We start from the raw sequence: 21,853 nt of genomic DNA, 5'->3' as shown, positions 1-21,853 counted from the left end.
ACTATGGAATCACTTTGTCTGATAGCTAGTGCTGTGGCTGCAACTGACTTGAGGCACGCAGGCAAAGCCTGGGCTACAGGATCTAATGTGCTCGAAAAATAAGCACAGGGCTTGTATTGTCCTGCTTGGTCTTGTGTGAGAACAGATAATGCTGTACCATTACGTTCTGTGACAAAAAGTGTAAAAGACTTACTGTAGTTCGGTGTAGCTAGAACAGGAGCTTGGCATAGAGCCTTCTTTAGCTCATTGAAACTAAGAGTATGTTCGGATGTCCAAGGGAGGACAGTCGATACGGCTGCCTCCTGTGTCGTTAACTGTATCAGTGGCTTGGCTAGAAATGCATACTGAGGAATCCATTGTCTGCAATAAGAAGTAAGGCCGATAAAAGCACGTACCTCCTTCTGTGTCTTGGGCTGAGGAAGACTCGCTATTAACTGGATACGGTCTGGTGTCAACTGCCTACCCCACTTGGACAGTAAGTGGCCTAAGTAGATCACTTGCTGGACACAGAATTGAAGCTTCGAAGGGGACACCTTGTGCCCCATCTCGGCTAGGAAATACAAGACTGTAAGTGATGCTCGCTCGCAAGCACGTTCAGAACGGGCTGTAATCAGTAGATCATCGACATATTGGAGCAGGGCAGTGTCAGCTGGCATGTGAATGTTGTCTAGTTGTCTCTTAAGTGCTTGACTATAAATACTAGGACTTTCTGTAAAACCTTGAGGAGCTCGTGTGAATTTATAGCTCCTTCCATTTAAGCAAAAACCGAAAAGGTACTGGCTGTCTGGATGAATGGGGACACTGAAAAACGCGTTCTTGAGGTCTATGACTGTGAAAAATGTGGCTTCGGAATCAATGGCTGTAAATAGAGATGAGATATCTGGGACTACTGGATACTGGGGGATGATACATTTATTAAGTTCTCGAAGATCAATCACTAATCGATATACTGGGGGTGCATTTGGATCAGTACGTTTCATGACTGGAATGATCGGAGAATTACATACATTGGAGTCAGTTTCTACAACTACTCCTTGAGCAATGAGCTCGTCAATTATTTTGGATAAGGCTGCTACAGCCTCAGGTGGCAATCTGTACTGTCTGATTCGTGGTAACACTACACCTGGTTTGAGAGTCACACGATGGGGTGTGATTTGCATGAAACCAACATCAGTTGGACCTTGCGCCCATAGATGCTGCGGAACATTTGACAATCTTGGATCAAAATCTCGTAATACATAGTGACCCTTGAAGTCACGTAAAAACAACCGTATTCCCTCTGGGGAGCAGCAAATAACTGCACCTAATTCTTTCAGTGTCTTAATGCCTAACAGATTTTCTGGACATGACTTCGTAAGTAATAGATCAGTAGTTCGGGACAATGGACCTACGTCTAGAGTAACTGGCTTAGATATCTCGTTTACAATAGGCTTTCCTGAAAATCCAAGGGAAACATTTCTAGAGCCTGAGAGCGGAGCCCCTGGAACCTCGGCGTGACTTATGGTAGTCCTACTTGCCCCTGTATCAATCAGAAACTTTCTGTCTTTCCCTAATACTTGACTATGAATATAGGGACCTTCTTGATCTACAGGAATCTCGATGAGAGGCAAGCCTACCTCCCTCTCTAGGCTGTTTCATGAATACTGTTGGTACTCTGGATACTCTGCCTGAGCATACTGGTACATCTGCTGTGTAACATGCTGTGTTGCAGCAATAGGCTGCGGTGCTGGAACTGTCTGTTGTGCATTCTGTGGCTGAGAAGTCTGTGAAACTTGTTCTTGTCTAGGCGGACGTGGTCTTTCTTTAGTTTTACCGGTAGCTATATTATGTTTCAGAACTGCACACTCGTTTATAAAATGACCTGGCTGTTTACAATAATTGCATGTCCCTTTAACGGGAGCTGCAGGATGACTGACTTGATTCGGACCCCTCTTCTGACTGTCTTGAGGAACAGATGGTGCAACTAGTACTTTCATTTTCGTGTCTTTCATACGTTTTCTCTCGTGATCTTGCTCTTCTCTGATTCTATTCTGGTGGTACTGGAGCATCTGTAACATCTGGGACGGGGTACTAGCTTGCCATGTACTTTCGACTTTTAAAACTCGATTCTTAACTTGTGGACTTGAATTCTCGACTAATTTAGTAACAAAAAGATGAGGGTATGACTCGCTACTCGTCTTCAAGCCACTGTTTATAATGAAACATTTTTCAAATCTAGAATAAAAATCACTAGTGTCTTCGTCTTGTTTCTGTTTACAGGCTGAGATTGCATCCCAGTCTTCCTTTTTAGTGGCTAACAATCTGGGCAAAACTTGTATTAACAGTTCTGGTAATTCCTTACATTTGTCTCCAAGACCGGTACCTGGTACTCGTATCTTATCTTCGGCTTCTAGAACTGCCCAATCGATCTTTTTCTCTCCCACCTCCCATTCTTTTTCCTTGAGTTTTTCGTATACCCCTGCGGGCAACAGGACCTTTAGCATTTTAATAATATCTGGATACGTATATTCTCCCATACGGAGCATGTCTTTTAATTCTCGGTGGAACCCTGCTGGATCTTTGTCGTGACAGGGGATTAATTTCTTCATCTCTAAGAGTTCCATCTTTGTAATCGGGGTGTAAACAAATACTCGTTGCATTTCACCATCTGCTGTCCTGACTGGGTGTACTTCTCGTAACGGATTCTGTCTATCTATGTAAAACGGTTTACTTTCTTGAGGTGAGACGTGAACAAAATGCGGGTTCAAAAACGTTCTATATTTATGACGCTGTTCTAGAATGACACTAATTAAATCGGTACCTAAACCTTTCCATCTATACTGGAGTAACTCGTTCAGGACATCATGTAACGGACCTGGATCAGAATGTTGACCCTCATACAATGTGATGAGGTGCTGAATCATATACATACCCACCAGTCGCTGTTCGGCTGGGGGCAGTTTCAGAAACATTTGTGCCACTATTTCGTCTGGAAAAGTGGTAGAATCAGTAGTCCATCGGACTGCTGATCGGGCTAGTTCTTGTTCATGCATAGTACTTAACTCACTATAACCGATTCGTGATTTCAGAATGTGATCGGTAGCTTGAAATACTTGTTCTAGAGAACCTTGTTCTGGTGCTGGATGATGAAAGATTTTCTTGTGTTCCAAACGTGAATGTCGGTCTAGAATTCTAGATTTACCTACATACGCTATTCTGGCGGTATTCTCGTCGTCTACCTCTTCAGTAGAAGAGTCATTTTCTTTCTCGCTTACTTGTGCTTCTTTGCGTTGTTCGTGTAACCTTATTATTTCTTTACGTATTTTCTTGTACATACTCTCTATACTATTGAGTGTCTTGTGCTTACCCTCGGCTATATTATCACTCCACCTTGTCAGGACTTTCATTTCGGTCGGATCTTTAGTCGGGGAATCTTGTTCCCGGATTAAACAATTAATCAGAAACTTTAATATCATGAGCTGGATCTCAGCTTTTCTGAGAGACATGACTTCACCAATACTTTCTGAATCTTGTCCTGTACGAATGAAACGATACATTCTGTCTAAATCTTCTTTCATGTTCGGTAGGGTGACCAAATACTCAGACACCTGTCTTATACGTATGGAATATAGAACCATACTATCCTCGCCTGGAACTGGATCATAACCGCATTCAGTAAGAGCTCGCCTGATTTCTGCAACAGACTTATACTTGGGCGTACGCTGTAACGCACGTTCATGTAACTCGATTGTTCCTAGACGTCTACTTGGCGGTGGGGTACCAGGAGGACCTCCTCCTGCGGCCCCTATACTGGAATCATCGACTGATACTCTTCGTGCTGGCAGAGTGACTGATGTGGCGGGGATTTGTACTACTGGCTGGACCGGGGGTACCGTAGCAGGTACTGCAAGAGGTGCCCTGGTGGCTGAAGGAGCAGGATTTACATTATTTACAGGAGCTGGTGGAACAGGATTTGCATATTCTGGGACTGTGTCGTCCAAATAGGACGAGAGAAAAATATCAGCTGCGGTCGGTTTGTGACGTAGCTTGGTCGGAACTAATGGTGGCGGAAAATTACTGGATGCCTCCGGGGTTGCTTTTGGCAAGCCCTCGGCAAGAAGAGGATACATACCCTTAATGAGGGCATTCCTCTGTCTGTCTGACTGTTCGGTTTTAACTCGCTCACCTATCTCGATTAATTCCCTTTCTTGGGCTCTTTCTATGGATTCTCTACTTAATTCTGACTTTCTGATTTCTTTTTCGGTTCTCTTATGAGATTCTTTGCGCCATAACTCGATGGCATCTTTCTGTGACTGTCTGGCTTTCTTTTTCCATAATGCTTCTTCTACTCGCATGATGCACTCGGCATCCCACGTACCTGATGCGGGCCATTTATACTTTTCTTCTAACTCTTTGGTGTACTCCACCCATAAATCTAGATATAATATGGCACTTATGCCATGCTTCTGATACATAAAATGACCTGGACTGTCCCTAGGCGGGACAGGAACTGCTTCTTCTAACAGACCTTTTCTAGTTTTTAACTGACGTAGTTTGGAAAACAAAGGCATGACTGGACTGTAATCTAGACACAATACAATACACAATGAACACGATAATTACACCACTTTCATTCCACGACATTAAAATACATGAATGACATTTTAAAATAACAGTCTTGACAAAATACTACCTGGAATACTGAAAACAGGATACATGAATTCTCTCGAGAACAGAACTGACTAGAACAGAAACTAGATGCACTGCTAAAACAGTACGAACTTACCGGTCTCATAAAGAGACACGTCAGGACCCGCATCCACCGGAGTGGACACTTCGTGTTGGATCTGTGTACCACCAAACCCACGGACCAGAGTCAATTAGATTGACCCTGTCTAGATACTACCCCAGCAACGGTACTCACCGGGCAGCAAGAACGGAAGGCCTCGGACTGGACTGGACTGCTTCGACGCCGGACGGACGAACTTCGGACTTCAGTTACGGGTGGGCCTCCGGATACCTCGGACCTTGGACTCTCAGCTTGGGCTCTGGTCGGGACTCGCCGCGTTCCTCCACCGCCTCGTCTGGATGCTGGACCGCAACCTCCGTCTCCTCCGTGGGCCTGAGGGATACTTGAAGCAGAAATATCTGCCGTTGCGCGGTATGGTTCCGTCACGGCTGCAGAGGGTCAGGGGGCTTGCGTGGCTTCACCGGCGCGTGGGGAAAGGGCAAGTCCCTATTCGGGCGCCATTATGTGGTATATAAATAAATAATACCGGATCTATTTTTGACTGGACACAGTAATAACAGATAGCTCAATAAATAAGAGTCAAGATTCGAGGTAGTAGGAGTTTGCAGGTTTAATACAGCATAAGGACAGGAACAGGACAACCTGCACAGGACTAGGATGGCAGCGCTGCCGGGGGCAGGATCGGAATCGGCGTCGACGGCGTAACATTTAATAACAGTGCACAAGCATATATACTAAAACAGTTGCATTACAATACATACGATAGGCGGAGCAGTGGGTGGGGTGCATAGCAGTCGCGAAAGATAAGGGTGAAAGTAGGTGTAACAAGAGGCGTGTACATAAACATGTGATGTAAACGTAACAGAATATGTCATAAATGGGGCGGAAACATGGAGGGGGCTACCTAAGGAGCCGGGACCTCTAACCTAGTGGTGCGCGTAAACTGACAATGACGTGTTATTAGGAGAAGCTAGGGGCTATGACTTCTGCGCTAGGAGCAGAGACTGAAGTCTGGAGAGTCAGGGCGACATGTACCTAAACACTATCTAGTATCTGATGTTTAGAGAACATGTTGATAGAATCCAAAAGTTATCGGGGTAAAGGCTAACAGACACTAAGACTGGTGCATGCATTACTCTACATGTAGTGCGTGTTGAAGAATATTAAATGACCATTAATACAGTATTCCTCTTACATGGAGACGTAAAGGCTAGACGATGACGGAAACTATTGATGCGATTCAGTAGCTTAGGAATGCAGAGAAGGAGGGCTGGACTGATAACTAGAATCATAACATACTCTTGGCAGACTGGCAGGCAGAGCCAGGCCGAGCCGGGCACTGTGAGGCAGGAAGTAAGTGAAGGGTCAGGAACACAGGTGGGGGCTGTATCGCTCCTCAGCGAGGGCTCAGGAGACAGGAGCTGAATCTGGTGTCCGGGCCCTTTTGAGGCCTAGAAACGGGGACTTTTCAATGAAATAACGTGCACACTGTGAGACGTGGCAACGTAGCTTTACATAGGCCTGATACTCGTAGCTTTCACGAGAACTGGAAACTGGCATACTAGAGATGGACACAACTGTAATTGCGTCTTTAATCGATCATGGGGAATACATATGCATATTAATCATGCACATACAACATAGGATGGGGAACACGTAGGGACACAGAACATGGCAAAATTTACTTTTCCACAGGAAGATGATGACCAGTAGGAAGATAAAGACAAGGAGGTGGACCACCGTAGGGCTAGAATGACCAGATCTACGAGGATGAGGGCAAAAAGGACCAGGGCCAAGGAAACCTAGTCTATGTGTATCAAGGTGACCAAGGCTGGAGAGGACCAGTAATAAACAGATGAAGAGGAAAATCACTGGGGCAGAGGACCAGGAAGGGGCCCTAGACCTGCAAGGAGAGGAGTGCTAGGAATTGGAGAGCGCTGACCAGGACCAAGGGGATGAAAAGAACAAGGGCCAAAAGTAGCAGTCCAGGTGGATGAGCTGAGTTGGACCATTGTCAGGAGAGCAATGGAAAGCAGGACCCAAGACAGAAGAACCACAGTTAGACCAGGGCTCGGAAAACTAGGCAGTGGGAGCAGAACCATGCGTACCTGTATCAGTGGGACCAATAGGAATAAAAAGGAAAAGAAAGTCCAGGCACTGCGAGGACCAGATTAGGAGGTCCATGAAGGTCAGACTCAGGATGACCCTAAACTAGTAAACTAGGATGACAAGGAGTACACAGAACAGGGTGACCCGCATCATGGACATTGAGAGCACCAGAGCCACAGTCACAAGGACAAGAAAGATCAGACCAAAGAGAGCCACTTTTAGGAGGACCAGGATAGAGGGGGCCGGGGTTAGAGGGCCAAGAACAAGGTGGACCAGGCAAACAAGGGTACCACGAGGATAAGTACAATTAGGACGTGGCAAGAGGACCTGAGGACCATGGAAACAAAGGCCAGAGACCAGAACCATAAGACCAGATCTATGAGGTAGACTAGGTCTACATATCACGGGGGACAGAAACAAAAGGATTAGGAATAGGCAAATTTGGGGTGTGCTGTAAACCTGATGAGCGGAACCAAGAAGACCAGTGGACCAGAACTAGGGTGAAGAGGATGAAAAGGACCCAGACAAGGAGCATGGCAAACAGGAGGACCAGGATGACCTGAACTAAAAGGGTCAGGTCAAAGAGAATAAGTGAGCACAAAACCAGGACAAAAAAGAGCAGGAGGACTTGGATAATTAGGGCCAGGAGTATTATGACCAGATGGTGAAAGACCATTAAGACTAGGTAGATCAGGAAAAGATAGAACAAAGCCATTAGGAAACGGGACCAGAGTGAGGCTGAGGGCAGTTATTCTTCATCCATCCGGCAACACTTGTCATTTATCTGTGGAACTTGTTTCAGGTGGTGGTGGGGTCGTCTGCATAGGAAATTATGTTGAGACCGTGGGATCTGACAATGTTGACCAGCAGGTTCATATATCTGTTGAAGAGTGTGGGGCTGAGAGATGAGCCCTGAGGGACACAACAGGTGATCTCCTTGGGTTTAGAGATAAAAGGTGGTAGGTGAATCCTGTGGGTTCTTCTGGGATGAAGGAGGTGATCCATCTGAACGTGGCCCTTTAAATGCCGATGTGGTGGAGTCTTTAGATCAGTGTGTGGTGGATGTTATGTTGAAGGCTGCCAAGAGGTCAATGAGGATCAAAGCTGTTGTTTCTCCTTGGTTGAGGAGGGTTCGGATATAATTGGCGGCTGCATTCAGGGTAGTTTTGGTGCTGTGATTGCTGTGGAAGCCAGATTGGAGGTGTCAAGTAGCTTGTTCTGCTCCAGGGGTGTCATGAGTTGATGACCTTTTCCAGTACCTTCGCTGGTAATGGAAGCAGTGAGATTGACTGGTAGTTTTTGAGTTCACTGGGTCAGCAGAGAGTTTTTTGAGTAGTGTTCTGACTGTTTCCATGCATCTGAAAATGTTGCAGTGGTGATAGAGGTGTTGAGTAGGGCGGTGAGTTTCTAGCCGATCTTTTGGTTTTCCGAGGTTGAAGATGTGGTGCGGGCATGGGTCTGTGGAAGCTCCAGAGTAGATAGACTTCATTGTGGAGGTGGTTTCCTTGGTTGAGAAGGATGTTCCAGGTGGTCAGTGTGTGGTTTGTGTCGGATACAGTGGTGGTGTATCTATCAAGGAAGTTTGTAGGTGTGGCTTGGGCTTTGAAGTTTCGGTATATGGTTGCAATCTTGTCATGGAAGAAGTGGGCCAGGTTGTTCCACAGCTCCTGTGAGGGTGACAGCCGGTTTGGAGAATTTCTCAAGGATGTTGAAAAGCTTCCTGGTGTTGGCTCTGTTTGGATGCATGCTGCAATGGCTGTCTTCTTTGATGCCCTCAGCAGGCGCTGGTAGAGCTTGAGGGAGGTATTGAAGGCTCCCCTGTTGGAGGTGTCCTTGCTAGTGCGCCATCTCCTCTCCAAATATTTGCTATTTCGTTTTACTGTTCAGAGATCTTGGGTGTACCATCTGGCATTTTTAGAGGATTTTCTCTGGATGTTGCTCTTGATGGGGACGATGCTGTATGCGCAATTGGTGATCCAGGTGTTGACGTTTTTCACCCCCTGTTCGAGGTTGGTGACTGTAGCAGGGTTGTAGGTGTTGAGGGCGTTCCCCCAGCTGGTCTCTGAAATTCTATTACACATCTGTTGGAGGGGGTGTGGGGGCAGGAAATGCTGAAGTGGATGATGGAGTGATCAGTCCATATGAGTTTTGTGACATGGCTGTGTTTGACGCAGTTTCTGAGGTGAAAATTGGGTCCAGTGTGTGTCTTGTGTTGTGTGCAAAGTTGTGAACAATTGGGGTCAGCCTGAAGTTGCTCATACTGTCAAGGAAGTGTGTGATGTTTTAGTCATTGGGGTTGTAGATGTCGAAATGTAGGTCACCGTGGAAGATGTAGTCCTTGGAGTTTAAGGTCAGGGGTGCAATGAATTCTGCAATGGTGTTGCAGAAGCTGGAGCGCGGGCCTGGGTGTCGGTATGCAAGGGTGTCTCAGATGGTTGTCTTGTCGTCCATGTGGAGCTTGAAATTGAGATATTAGATGGGGTGGTGGTGTTATCGATAGTGGTACACTGTATGGTATGTTTGTGGATGAGGGCTGTACCTCCTCCCGGCTTGTTAGTGTGGTCCTGGTTAATGATTTCATATCCATCGGGGATCGCTGTTGGAATGTCTGGGGCGGATGTGTAGTTCAGCCAGGTCTCAGTGAGGAAGATTATGTCCGTTGCGAGGGTGGCAATGAGGTTTATAATTCAGTGAAATGCTTGCATAGTGAGCGTGTGTTGAGAAGGGCTCGTGCGAGTTGGTGTTCTTGTTCAGGTGGTGTCTGTGGTGTGTTCGGGGTGGGGCTGGTCAGTGGGCTGGTGTGTTTGCAGTGGCAGTGGGTGCAGGTGAAATGTCCTACCATTGGAGCATGGGTCAGCGGGGTGGCAGTTTTTGTTGCGGCGTCTGTGGTGGAGGGTGTAGCTCGGCGATGGTGTATTTTGAGGAGTGTGAGGGCCAGGAGTCGTGGCGCTGGCTGCGGTCTAGGCTTGGAGATGAACAGATGGGCTTGTATTTGGGTGCCTTCAGCGCGTCCGCTGTGTGGGCAATCTACAGCCTGCATTAAGTAGGTCCTGGGGTGAGTGAGGCTTCTGTTGGTGGGAAGAACGGGGAGGACGAAAACCCAGTCAGGAAAACCCCAGTGAGAAAACTTGGGCAGCTGGGGTGTCGCTGCATTAGTCTGGAACAAGCAGGAACTGGAGGCCACAGGCAAGTGGCAAGCTCGGTGTCCAGGTGCCCACAGATATAACCCTGATAAGCGCCGGACAATTTATTGCCTGCCGTGAGGGGAACGGCCTGCTTTGACCTCAGCCCAGCATCTACCTACCCTCCCAGGGGGCCGCCCGCATTGCCGCACTGCTGTGAGGGGAACGGCTGGGCAGTGGACTCCAACACCCAGAGGGCCTTGCGTGGTGCGGGGTGAGGACATCACTAGAGGGTGCCAGAGGCCCTCTTAGTCAGCGCGGCCCTCCCGCAGCGCGGGACGCGCGCGGGCCAAGGGCGGGCCCGTCCGCGCCCATCAGAGACTGGAGGAGACTGGGCTGGGCCACCTCCCTTTCATTGGAGTTTTGTTGATGTTACCCCCCCAAGGTGAGCCAAGAACAATTTTGCTTTATCTTCTACACATATCTGCTAACGCGACTATGGGGAAGCGTGTGGGCCAGTCGGCATTAAGGCCTGCCACAACAAGCATCGACAGTATGTTAGAAAGAGCAGTCAGCATTGTTAGTAATGAAATTGAACTGACTGAGAGGTGCCTCCCATTCCCCCCTCATCAGACACTAACACATCAGATATTCCGATGAGCATTGTCGCAACCACTGGGGCAAAATGTAAATGGAAGCCAGCTAAGGCAGTAAGTGCCAAGACGAAGCAACCTACTCGACTTTGCTCATCTCGAACATCGCTGAACTCTTGGATATGCCCATATATAAATTCTACTATGGTCGTGGCCCAGGTGCACACTCCAGTCATCGATCCCCTCTGTTGTTCTATCAGAACTCAGACTGAGACTGACTTGTTCTCTTTTGATAGTAGTAGCAGGAGTGAAGCGGTCATAAGCCATATTGTGGACACCATTACTGAATGTGTTAAGGGCGCACTTGACAGTTTTCTTGTTACTTTGAGGGATCGTTTGCCCATGTCCCAGCCTGTGCTCTCTATGCCCCAGTCTATGTTTTCTAATACTGTTTCCCCCGCGCAAGTTAGTACCATTGCGCCTACTGCTTTGGGAATGTCAACTATATCACCGAATAACGTCCCAACTCACCAAAAAACTCTGATTGATGCGCCTAATTTGAATCCAGTGTCTTTCCCCTGTGATATGTGCAATCAAATTCGGTTGTCTTTTGCATCTGGGGCAATGGCGGGGAAAACAGGAACGCTGTGAATGGCGGTACAGACCGCACTCTTGATGGGAATGTGACACAAATTACGTCTGTTACCAGTATCCCCTCTGTGGTTCCAATTAATACTTATGCTGCTGGCAGCACACTGCGAGAGGGTTTCACCGACACTACCTGTTTGCCATACCTCATGGGTAATAGGGAGGTGTTCAATCCACCTCCGGAGGCGTGCCCCTACGTTGTGGTTTTAGCAGGTGTGGCCCCTTTAAGGCCTAACCAAACAGAATCATGGGAGCAATTACACCACAAGAGTTTAGACTGGCTTTCCAAACATAAAAGGTTCAGGGCGTCACTTAATAGATAATATTATTATGGTATGGAGAGTAGGATGGATGGGTCTGTTGCCAAAACGTATCAGCGGGGACTGCATAGTTATTAATTTTTGCAGACCATCTGTGGCCAAATCAATACTTTTGTTGCAGGAGGACCAGGCTAATTTAACTACCAGCATCTAGGCCCTGCCATTGGGGTATTTCTATAAACCCTCACCAGTGGCACCACCCTTTGATATGCCCTTCACTCTTGTCCTCTCCCCCTACTTAATAGATGTATGACCTTATCAGGTTTGGATAGCCAGGATTGACTGTCACTTCCCCCCATAAACCCAGAACCACCAGAGGTAGTAGAGCCAGCACCCAGCCAAATTGGACCCTGTGAACCCAACATCCCAACCGTATTTAATGCAGATTCTACCCTTAAAATACTGAGCTGGAATGTTGCAGGTCTGGCATCTAAATTAAATTTGCCAGACTGGTTGGAGTTGATTCACAACCAAGATATTGTAATGTTTCAAGAGACCTGGGCAACCCAGGAGTTATTCTTAGAGGGTTTGAATGTTTTAACATCGTAGCTCCTAGCCCAGACTCGGGCCGGCCGGCTGGAGGCCTTTCAACCTGGATTAATATTAGGGCAGGGGGCCATGCCAGGGTCATCCACACCAATAATGATACATTTCAGGCCATGATTTATACACAGGGGATTTCGTTTTATTTAATACATTTTTATAATAATGATTTTAAGAACGTTCCCAATATGAACTTTATCAAGTTGTTTACCTTTATTTCTAATTTACAGACAGCCAATCGTGGTGTTAAACCCAAGGGCATTTGCTTCGGAGGCAATTTTAATGTAAAAATCTCGAAGGGTATCTATTCAGCCATCTACCCCATTGATACAGCACCGTTATGCTATAGGGGGGACCAATTATTAGATCTCCTAAGTTCTAATAACTGTTTAGATGTTATGGAGCTTGCAGCAGTGCCAACGAGAGATGGCCATATAGAACCTACCTATAGAGGCAGAGGCTCGACCTCTACTATTGATTATATTTTTATTACTGCTTGCCTAGAAAATTGTGTGTTAAAAGCGGAGGTGATTCCCACACTTCAGGGGGATCACAACCCGATTAATTTAACTCTGAGTTTCGCGTTCAGACCAATTTGTGACAATGAGCAGGGTGCTAGGGATTTGACCCCCACTACTGACAACCTTAGACTGGTTTGGCGTGGTCTAGATAATAAAGTGGTATTTGATAGGATGGTAAGATCCTATCCTGATCTGATTAATACTTGTTTGATGTTTAAGGAACGTAACCCGGAGGTAGTTGGCGCTTTTTCAGAGCTTTGTATAGGTATTAAATCCTTGTTGTCTAGGCCCAAAAAGAAAGTTCATTCAGACCCAGGTTGGTTTAATGCTGACTTCTCCTTAGCTAATAGAGCCCTTCGAAGGGCGCTTGCTAATAAACCCAGAGATAGCTCTCTCATCAAATCACTTAGGTTAAGTTACAAAAGAACTATAGCAATTAGAAAGGAGTAGATTACAAAAGAGCATTGGGAAAACCTTGCTCGGGCAACCACACTACAAAATGGCAAGGATTTCAGGTTGGCCGTTAAAGGCATGAGGTCTCTGGGAGATCCTATGTCGTCAATCAGTTGCAATATCTATAGTGAGTCTTGAGAAGCTCATTTTAGCAAGATTCATGCTGCCCTGGCTCCATCTTCAGCTATCAAAGAGTACACACTAACTACTAGGGTCCCGATTGATCTCTCCGAGGTAGAGGAGGCTTTTGATCAGAGCCTGGGATGCAAAGCTCCCGGGCCCGGCGGTTTGCCTATTGACCTTATTAAAAGCCATGCAAAAACAGAGAGGAGCCAAGAGGGAGCAGAAAGGTACAAAAGGGATCGCCCTCCACTCTAGTCAGTCAATACACAAAAAGATCCCTGTACCTGGGACAGTTAGTAGTGTCTATCTATTTAACATGAATGTACACTCCTCTGGTTATATTTTTACGGTTATATTTTTACAAAATACAAGAGCAACCCCCCTTCCCTCTTCACGGTGAGGTGTGTATTCTCTAATGTCTTACTGTCCCCCGTAATTTACTATTCATATGTAAAATTTCAAGGTAGCCCTCAACTCAACCTGTCCAGTAATGTCTACCCTCACTCTGGCAGTACATCCACCCACACTTAAACAGATATAGAAAAGAATGAAGAAATGTGTGGTGGAAAGGAAGGCTCCTCACGGGCGAACAACCCTCGGGGATCTTGGCAGATGTTACCAATTTTGTGCCCCTTTCTCGTCATCGGTTGCCATTCCAATTCCAAACGAAAACAGTGTACGTAACACCAATATAGTACAACACATAAACTGAAATGCGTGCAAAAAGGTGCTAAACAGAGAGTTTACAACAATAACTCACTAGTGAGACCAACATATAAGAGTGATATAAAATCATCAGACACACCCACTCTATAACTTTATTCTTCGTATTAGTGTGTACTGGTGAATTAAAACGGCTGGTAGCTTAATCTTGCATACCAATACCTGATACCGACATGTTTCACTGCCCCAATGCTTTCGGCAGATTCATCAGGGTATTTAACACTCGGTCACTGCACCAATTTTCAACATCTTTTTTTGGACACTGTTGAGTTGAGAAACACACCCATTAAAAACCATCAGAGACCATTCCTGTGACCAATCTGAATATCTTATTCTCCAAAGTATTAGTAACAATTTCGAGGACAATTACCCCAGATCAGCACTGTCATCTCATACCGGCGGATCGAGCCACTATCCAACCTTTACTTTGTCGGTTGATATATCAATCTGTAGAAGTGAAAATATAAAAATATAAAAATAAAGGAGTAAGTGCTTGGAGCCTCTAATTGTATCCTGCATAGGAAAACATAGGGCGAACACAGAGGTATTATCCAGCGCTACTATGCCAATCAGATCACACGCGGCCTCACTGTGGAACTGCCATCCCACTAGCAGCCAGTCATATAATCACACAAAATATTTCTCGTGGAGATCGGTTAGTGAAAGGCAATACTGCGGCAGGTTCATAGTGCCTACACCGAAGAATTACGGCAATTGATAGTAATATCGCCACTTGCCTCAGTCACTCGGTGTCCATACTAAGCTCGTATAATTTACGCCCCTGACTCCTCTCCTCACCGTACAAGATGGTAACCCGGACCATGAATCATCCCAGGAACGCTATGCGCTTGATGTCGCCGGTATTTAAACCTGATCTTCATTGAAACCCAACCGGGGATGTCCGGTCACATGGTTTCACGAGCATGCTCAGAAGCGTTTGCTCGCGGGCCCAACACCGGCGCCATCTTGGAGTGGCGACGTTATCGAAGTTAATTACTTTAAAGACAGTATCATTCATATTAGGCTGTCGTTTCAGATGTAAATTGAGCGCCTAGATTTTAACCAGCTGCAGCTGTCAACTTCATGTTAATTATCGAATATATACTTATTCAACGAAAATGCTTCTAAAGATACCAGTGATTTTAGAATTGTTGCATCTATAGAAAGCAGGCAGCATTCAAATCTCGGGGACGGCGGACCTACAGTCATGTTATGTATAGTGTGGTTTTACATAATACACTGAGTAGTACAAGGGTGCATTAAAGCCAGGTTATTCACATTTTAAGATAGAAAGATCAATGTGGCCACACCCAGAGTCCCTTTTTAACTCCATATGGACAGCAAAAAACACCCGCACAGGCTAGGAGTGTGTTATTAATCTGTAAGTCCTTCCCCATCAAGATGTGAACAGAAGGGATTTATTTAACTCTGTTCCACTCAATAATTTTGTTTAAGCCCACTATGTCACTATGTTCTCTGTATATCCATCTTGCTTCTTTGCTCAGTAACACTGCCTCCATATTCTGTGGGTTTCCCTTCACTGTTTCAAGCACAGTCCATTCGTATCTCTCTCCTCTGGACCAATCTGTTTTCTTATATATATTTTTGCCTATATTTACATTCACTTCATTCTAGAATAGCTACGTAGTTCTTCTGTTTGGGAGGCCCCAGTATCTCGAGCATCCTCTTCCTCCTAAGTAGTCCTTGTACAGATGGATAAGAACTGTCTGGCTTTCTCGGATGAGCAGATTTCGGCGATTCTGTCAGGCCCCTCGTTGTTGCTAGGAGCTCCCTTACGAGGTACCACTTCAGTAAGGGAAGAATGGGAAAAGTTATCAACGCTAAAGAAAAAACAAATATGAATAGCACTACACGGTGCATTGATGACTGAGTACTACACGGCAGGAGTGGCACCGCCAAGCCTCATAGTTAGGATTGAGCCACGTATCTTCTTGGATGACAACAAATTCCGTACAGACTGGAGCTTCATCGCTAATAAGTGCACCAGGGACTGGCCCATCCTAATTATTAGCACTGCGCAACGACTAAGCGAGGAACTCCTTAAAGAGATCCTTGAGCTGGAAGACAAAATAGCTAAAGATACCACTCTTGTGGACAGTAAAGAACACCTGCATAAAATACAGGACGACCTTGCAGAGTATAAAAGCTACATGGTCAACCAAAAGATTAAAGGGCTAACAAAAAATTTGGAAAGATACACTCATGAGTGGGTGTTCCCGTACGTAAAGGAAGAGTATTACCAACAGGCACCCGAACAGCAGAGTGTAAGCAATAGGCAAAGAGGAAGGGGTGGTAGACAACAGCAAAGGCGCACACCCAACAACTGGACGTTTGAAAACACTTCAAGCGAAGAAGAGGAAGAACCCCAGCAGAGTAATAGAGTGAGGTTCAATCAACCGAATCGCCACACCGAAGATTTGGGCACACTGTTACGCTCTTTTTTAGAGCAGGGCCAGAGAACCAACCACAACAGGGGAAGGGGGGCTGCAGGACGAGGCAGAGGGAGAGGCAATTCAACACCCCAATGGCAGACATTCTCACCCAGAGTGACCCGCAGTCGGGGGCGAACAGACAACTAAATGAAAGCATTGTAGTGAACCTGTCTGATCACACTTTAACATCTAGTGAAGAAAGGGTGCTCAATAAGGGTTTGGGGTTCGTCCCAACGCCTAAACACGATGCGTTCAAGTGTCGTGTAGAATTCCACGAGACGATGCGAAGAATTAAACTCAAGAAATTCTTCGCACAGAAAGACAAAGAAAAAGACATTGATCAGTTTCGAGGCACAAATTTGAGAAAACCATCTACATTCTGCCCCGTGGGTTCGGCGGTTGGCCCAAAAGTGACAGTTTTTGAGGAGAAAGTTCTCCATGATATCGAGAATTATGAAAAATCCCAGGGACGCTCTAACTACACCAACATGACGAGAGAGGACTGGGAGGCAGTAAGAGGCTTAGAGAAAAATTCCTCGTTGACTATTAAGTCAGCGGATAAAGGGGGTGCGGTGGTGGTTCTTAATACGCAGGATTATGAGACAGAGGTACATCGTTTGTTGAATGTCCGTACTAACTATAAACCTCTCAGAAAGGATCCGGTGGATGACCTACTCAAAACTATTCGAGAAATGGTCAACAAAGCCAAAACCAACAAATGGATCTCAGTAAAAGAAGCGGAGTTTCTTGTGAATAATACCCCCAGGACTCCGGCATTCTATATTTTACCAAAAATCCATAAACCAACCCGACCCCCACCCGGCAGACCCATAGTGTCGGGGATACAATCTGTGTTGGAGCCTCTCTCACAATACGCGGATTACTTCCTCCGCGAGTCAGTGGTGAATCAACAGTCCTTTGTTAAGGACACCACTGACGTGTTGAATATCTTGGAGAGTACCCCGTATAACCCCAGCACTCAGTTCCTAGTGACCATTGATATTGAGTCCTTGTATACGAGTATCCCCAGGACGCGACGCTTGTGGCAGCAGTGCACGCACTGGGGGACCTCGAATGGTTCTATGATGTTCCTCAATCATTCGTCATGGAATGCGTTGAGCTGGCACTCACCCGAAATTATTTCGGGTACAAGGACCAAATCTACCTACAAACCTCTGGAACATCTATGGGGGCCACTATGGCCCCCAGCTTGGCATGTATTTATGTAGGTAGATTTGAAGAGCACATCGTCTATCCTGATACCAACCCTTTCCAGCGGCACATTTGCCTCTGGAAGAGATATATAGACGATGTGCTCTGCATCTGGTCAGGCTCTGAGGAATCCCTTTGGGAGTTTCTGACCTGGCTTAACTCGCAAGATGAGAGCTTGAAATTCACCTGGACATATAGCCATACCACTGCTGTGTATCTGGACCTTGAAATCGAGACATGTGTGGAAGGTGGACTCAGTACTTGGGTGCACCAGAAGCTCACAGATAGAAATTCGCTTCTGATGTACGAGTCATATCATCCTAGAGCCCTCCGCGATAATCTTCCAGTGGGCCAATTTCTAAGGTACCGGAGGAATTGTTCCACTACTGGTGGCTTCATGGAACAATCGGTTGATCTGACCAGAAAACTTGAACAGCGCAGTTATCCCCGCAATGAGGTTAAAAATGCAAGGAAAAGGGCACTCAATACTCCACGGAGTGTCTTGTTAGAACATACGAACAAAGAAAGAAAAGACTGCCTTCCGGTAGTAATGACGTTTGACCCCATGGCAACAAAAATCAGACAGTCTATTAGAAAACATTGGGATTTATTGTCTACGAAGGATTTCAGCATGCCACCACCAAGATTTGCCTTCAAAGGGTCAGGCAACCTAAAAGATAGGCTTGTTCACACTCGCACCTCTTTGCCACAGAGAAATGATTCCACAACCATACCTAATGGGCACTACCCGTGTGGAATGTGCTCGGTCTGTCCTCTGACGAAGAAAAGCAACAGCGTGATTTTGAGCACAGGGAAGGAATGGTTTCTCAACCACTTTAGTAATTGTAATACCGCTAATGTGGTGTATAGATTGCTGTGCTGTTGTGGTCTCCAGTATATCGGATTGACCACAAGAAAAATTAAAGTACGTATCCAGGAACACCTCAGTACCATCAGGGCAGGTAAACTGACTACTAAATTGGTCCAACATTGCCACAAAGAAAAGCATGGTTTTACTTGGACTGTGCTTGAAACAGTGAAGGGAAACCCACAGAATATGGAGGCAGTGTTACTGAGCAAAGAAGCAAGATGGATATACAGAGAACATAGTGACATAGTGGGCTTAAACGAAATTATTGAGTGGAACAGAGTTAAATAAATCCCTTCTGTTCACATCTTGATGGAGAAGGACTTACAGATTAATAACACACTCCTAGCCTGTGCAGGTGTTTTTTGCTGTCCATATGGAGTTAAAAAGGGACTCTGGGTGTGGCCACATTGATCTTTCTATCTTAAAATGTGAATAACCTGGCTTTAATGCACCCTTTTACTACTCAGTGTATTATGTAAAACCACACTATACATAACATGACTGTAGGTCCGCCGTCCTCGAGATTTGAATGCTGCCTGCTTTCTATAGATGCAACAATTCTAAAATCACTGGTATATTTAGAAGCATTTTCGTTGAATAAGTATATATTCGATAATTAACATGAAGTTGACAGCTGCAGCTGGTTAAAATCTAGGCGCTCAATTTACATCTGAAACGACAGCCTAATATGAATTATACTGTCTTTAAAGTAATTAACTTCGACAACGTCGCCACTCCAAGATGGCGCTGGTGTTGGGCCCGCGAGCAAACGCTTCTGAGCATGCTCGTGAAACCATGTGACCGGACATCCCCGGTTGGGTTGCAATGAAGATCTGGTTTAAATACCGGCGACATCGAGCGCATAGCGTTCCTGGGATGATTCATGGTCCGGGTTACCATTTTGTACGGTGAGGAGAGGAGTCAGGGGCGTAAATTATACGAGCTTAGCATGGACACCGAGTGACTGAGGCAAGTGGCGATATTACTATCAATTGCCGTAATTCTTCGGCATAGGCACTGGGAACCTGCTGCAATATTGCCGTTCACTAACCAATCTCCACGAGAAATATTTTGTGTGATTATATGACTGGCTGCTAGTGGGATGGCAGTTCCACAGTGAGGCCGCGTGTGATCTGATTGGCATAGTAGCGCTGGATAATACCTCTGTGTTCGCCCTATGTTTTCCTATGCAGGATACAATTAGAGGCTCCAAGCACTTACTCCTTTATTTTTATATTTTTATATTTTCACTTCTACAGATTGATATATCAACCGACAAAGTAAAGGTTGGATAGTGGCTCGATCAGCCGGTATGAGATGACAGTGCTGATCTGGGGTAATTGTCCTAGAAATTGTTACTAATACTTTGGAGAATAAGATATTCAAATTGGTCACAGGAATGGTCTCTGATGGTTTTTAATGGGTGTGTTTCTCAACTCAACAGTGTCCAAAAAAAGATGTTGAAAATTGGTGCAGTGACCGAGTGTTAAATACCCTGATGAATCTGCCGAAAGCATTGGGGCAGTGAAACATGTCGGTATCAGGTATTGGTATGCAAGATTAAGCTACCAGCCGTTTTAATTCACCAGTACACATTAATACGAAGAATAAAGTTATAGAGTGGGTGTGTCTGATGATTTTATATCACTCTTATATGTTGGTCACACTAGTGAGTTATTGTTGTAAACTCTCTGTTTAGCACCTTTTTGCACGCATTTCAGTTTACGTGTTGTACTATATTGGTGTTACATACACTGTTTTCGTTTGGAATTGGAATGGCAACCGATGATGAGAAAGGGGCACAGAATTGGTAACATCTGCCAAGATCCCCGAGGGTTGTTCGCCCGTGAGGTGCCTTCCTTTCCACCACACATTTTTTCATTCTTTTCTATATTTGTTTAAGTGTGGGTGGATGTACTGCCAGAGTGAGGGCAGACATTACAGGACAGGTTGAGTTGAGGGCTACCTTGAAATTTTACATATGAATAGTAAATTACGGGGGACAGTAAGACATTAGAGAATACACACCTCACCGTGAAGAGGGAAGGGGGGTTGCTCTGGTATTTTGTAAAAATATAACCAGAGGAGTGTACATTCATGTTAAATAGATAGACACTACTAACTGTCCCAGGTACAGGGATCTTTTTGTGGATTGACTTATTAAAAGCTACCCAGATTTTTGGGCGCCTCTATTGCTAAATGTTTCTAATAATTTAATTAATTCTTCCATACCTCATACTTGGTCCTCCAGTATTATCATGCCGATTTTTAAGAAGGGGGACCGCTCAAAACGAGTTGTTACAGGCCGATCTCCCTGATCGATAATTCTCTGAAAATTTTGGGGAAGGTCTTGTAAAATAAGATTAAGTCATGGGCCGAGGAATGTCAGATTTTACATTCATGTCAGTTGGGGTTCAGGAGCAACATCGGCACTGTGGAACAATACCTTAACCTCAACTTGATTATTGGCAAATACAATATAGCTAAGAAAACACCTGTATATCTGGCATTCATGGACCTTACGTCGGCCTTTGACTGTGTCAATAGGTCTCGGCTGTAGACCACTCTTTTAAATTATGGGCTGGAAGAGTCCCTCGTATCTTTTTTAGCTTATTTGGATAAAGATCTACACACCTGAGTACGCATTAGCAGGGATGGTGAGGTTTCCAAAGACATTGAGGTCGGTAGGGGGGACAGGCAGGGCTGTGTCCTGGCCCTCCTCCTATTTATCTTATATATCAACGATTTAATCAAGTCGCTGGTAACATTAACTCAGGAAGTCCCATACATCAATGGTAATAAACTTCCTGCACTGTTATATGCTGATGATGTGGTGCTGATGGGGCGTGCCCCAAAAGCTTTCCGTATCTTGGTGCGTGGTTTCGTAGAGTTTATGGCAGCCCTGGATCTAATCACCAATTTCAAAAAATCTTTTTAATGGCGTGTGGGTCTAAGAAGTATTTTAATTCATTTATAGTTTTAAATTTCAATAGTCTATAGAGCCCTCGCACTTTCCCATATCTTGGTTTGGTATTTGCATCGAATGGATTATGGACTGATCACGTGGCCTATTGTAGGAGGAAATTCACAAACTCTACTAATATGATACTTGGGCTTCCATAGCCGAGGAACACAGAGGTTGTATCTGCCACTGTTAAGATTTTTAGACTCCAATGCATACCAGTTGCAACCTATAGTGCCGAAATTTGGGGTCATGCTAACAGTGGCAGCATCCAGGGCGAAGAGAATAGATTTTGTCGCAAAATCCTAGGTGCACCCATCTCCTCATCCAAATACGCTAGTCACTGTGAACTTAATCTGCCAAATATTGAAGATTACATCAAGGCTCGCCCAGCCCTATTTTGGTTGAGAATCTGGAAAAATCCCACGGCTCAACTCACCAGAGAGATAATATCAAACTGTCTGAAATATG

Source organism: Lissotriton helveticus, chromosome 3_1 (genome assembly GCF_964261635.1).
Source record: "Lissotriton helveticus chromosome 3_1, aLisHel1.1, whole genome shotgun sequence".
NCBI lineage: Eukaryota > Metazoa > Chordata > Amphibia > Caudata > Salamandridae > Lissotriton > Lissotriton helveticus.
This window is presented reverse-complemented; position numbering follows the sequence as displayed.